General features: G+C 37.4%; 1 long non-coding RNA gene across 1 annotated transcript; it reads left to right on the forward strand.

Moving 5' to 3' along the window:
* The first annotated feature begins 571 nt into the window (after nt 1–571).
* Nucleotides 572–1099, forward strand: LOC124199756. Its single transcript, XR_006876978.1, has 3 exons — nt 572–613; nt 675–820; nt 882–1099. It is a non-coding gene; the product is annotated as an uncharacterized LOC124199756 (long non-coding RNA).
* The last annotated feature ends 2050 nt before the right edge of the window (nt 1100–3149 follow it).

Here is a 3149-nt window from a genome sequence, read left to right on the forward strand (position 1 = left end):
GTATAAGGAAGTTTTAAGAGAAAAGATATAAGAGAGGATGGCGGAAAACCGTTTTGACGAATCCCCTTCTGATCAATCAAATTTAAATGTAAACATGCCCAACTAATTGCATTTTTCTTCCTCCCTCCTCCCCCCTCCCCACCATCAAACAATCAAATAATAACTTCCCTACTCCCCTTCCTTGACATGAAAAACAAATTATCTTAACGCCAAACCAGAAAGAGGTGGGAACGCGACTTTGCCCCCCCCCTCCCCCGAAAGAGTATAACACCGAAAGAGTATAACACTTACCATGCGTTTGATCAGAGAGGTAAAACACCAAAAGGGCATCACCTCGTCTTCTAGAACGACAAGAAGAGGAGCGAGCAAGTCACTCATACCCTAAAAACAAAAAAGAACTAAGAAAAAAGAACGATATAAGCTTTACCTGGCAGGTTTAAGTTGAACATTAAGTGTGTCATTAAGACACTACGAAGAGTTTCGCGCATTTTATTCTTGTTGACGGAATGACTAGGCTAATGGCTATTGATCTAGTTAATAATTGGGAAACTGTTGTGACCAAGGTACCGCCTGAAGAACTTACAAAGTTTGAAAGAATTATCGTCGTCTGTGGGTAGGTTTTTCGCGCTAATTTTTTACTGTATAATTTATTTAATCTAAAAATATTTTAATAGGGAAAAGAAGAATTTCTTTAAGCGCTCAAGTAAACATCCTGAGCGATATCCTTTCAACCCTAAAATGGTCGAATTAATGGCAGAGAGTCGTGTCTTCATTTACCCTGAGCTGCTTCCTAAGCTTGCGATCTTTCAAAGTGAACCAGGTATGATTATTTTCTAATCACATTCTTTTAGTTCCAAACATGAAATTTTTTTAATGAGCAGGGCCGTGTAAAATGTCTTCATATGAAGAACAGCTGATAGCAATGGGAATGGAACAATTTACTTCATTTTGTTAGGAACTTTTGATCGATAAAAAGAGCGCAGTAGAAAACATGGTTAATTCCATGATTTCTCACTAAATGCTACCACATTGGACTGCCAAAAAGATCGGAATTCGTATCAAGAACAAATCGCTTAAAAACAAAAGAAGTAATGAAGAAGGAAACCCTATCAAAGTAAGGTTCTTTTTCTGGTTTATGAATGAAGTTGTAATTGTTTTGTGGTTTTCTTCTGGTAAAAAGTATTATTTGGCAAACAAAGTTGCTCCACCAATTCATCATAGTATCCAGCCATTTGACCGCTACTCAACAACAGCACTGTGCGATGTCCAACCCAATTTGTTACCAGAACGTTGGCGAAAAATGATGCTGATCAATGGATGCATGCGTTGTCGGTCTAGAAAGAACGATCTTTTTGCACTACAACCTGTAGTTCCACATTATAAACCGACACATTACATCATCTACAGAATTCTGTCACTCTTAAAACCAACTATGTCCACTCCCACGGTTAACACTATGAGAACGAAATCCAGAGGACATCCTCCAAGGAAAACCAAGAAAAAAATTCGGACTCGAATAACTCGAAAACTGACGAACAAATAGCACAGGCTAGTCAACGAATTCCTTAGTCTGTTTATTCTCCAGTTGTTTGTGAACTTGTTGAAACTGACAACAATAACTCATGCACGAATATCGACTTAAATAAAATACAACCGACTGAGGTAAGGTAGGTCTATTCTGGCAACATCCAAGTCTAAAAGGGTTTCGAATTAATATTTTTGGATTAGAAGCGTTCAGCCGACAACAGTTCCTCCCCTGTTTACGTTGAGTTACATCAGATAACGTGGCCATAGATGATAATTTTGCGTAATCCTTGAATGCAGTTTAACTGTGCTTATATTTCATTCTTATTCTTTTATTTTTAATTATAATGGGGACTCGAGAAAAAGTGTAGTCTAGAATTACAATTAAATATAAGCACAGTTCAATTCCATTGAAAAGGATCACGCAAAATTATAGTCTATACATAGAAATGCAGAAATAATACGGGAACGCTACATCGGCCACATTCTCTTACGTAAGTCAATGGGGCCAAAGACCACATGCAGCGGGGAGGGGATAAAAAAAATGTAAAAAGTGTAACGCATTGATGAACGCGCCCATTAAGAATAGGGTCGTTGCATGAAATTCAGATTTGTTGTAAGCATACATGGTTAGAATCAGTTTTTTACCACCATGTATGTTTAAAAAACAAATCTAAATTTCATAGAACGACCCTATTTCAAAGTTGAACGCAATATTTACCTATTTGACTTTTATGCTCGGTAAATGAACCAAAACGAAGCTCTTGAATCGGTAACATCGCGTATACCATTGCTGATTCATTAGGTGATATTCACGCTCTTTTATGGCGCGCAACTCTTTTCTTTGGGCGGCAATTGATTCCTTGGGGAAAAACTCAAGCAAAAACGGCCACACAGATGCTCGGATTGATGGATCGATACCCTAAAATTAGGCAAATAATAGGCCTAGGTAATACAAAAAAGTAAAATAATGATGTGATTATATTTTACTTACCCCACGGAATATTTTCCGCAGGATATCTCTGTGGTTATTGATCTTTCCGTGCTCGTCGAAAGAATATAAACAGTCGGTTTCAGTGAGTGGTTGCCCACGGACGGATTTAGAAGTTATAATAATTTGTGGGCATGGAACGAGTGGTTAGGCTGGAAAAGCAGTTTCGGCTGCTGCTGATGGTATCTCATCATACACTATTACCTAAGCATTTTAAAAAGTTATAAAAAAGCGTACAAATTTTACACTAAGAATATTATACTTACACAAATCAGTGATAATTCTGTGAATTCCAGCGAACCGACCCAATAATCCACCTGGAACGGTGAATTTCTTAAGTGGTGACTGGAAACACAGTGAGAAAAGCGGGATAATTACTTAAAAATCTAATGACATCGTCATTTAAAGCTGTATGTGTTATCAGCTGTCAGTTGACGAGACCCAATTGCGGTTGGCGAGGTTTTTAGTTACATTTTCTTTTATGTGGATGTTGGCTTAGGGTGTTTCATTTCCGATAAAAGTCGGAATTTTTTGCACCAAATTTTTTTGACCGACTAAATATCTTTAAAATAACACTTTTTACATCTTTGAAATCATTAATTATTTTGACTCCACGCTCAGCGCAATCATTCGT

The sequence above is a fragment of the Daphnia pulex genome, chromosome 8 (assembly GCF_021134715.1).
Source record: "Daphnia pulex isolate KAP4 chromosome 8, ASM2113471v1".
In the NCBI taxonomy this organism is placed as follows: domain Eukaryota; kingdom Metazoa; phylum Arthropoda; class Branchiopoda; order Diplostraca; family Daphniidae; genus Daphnia; species Daphnia pulex.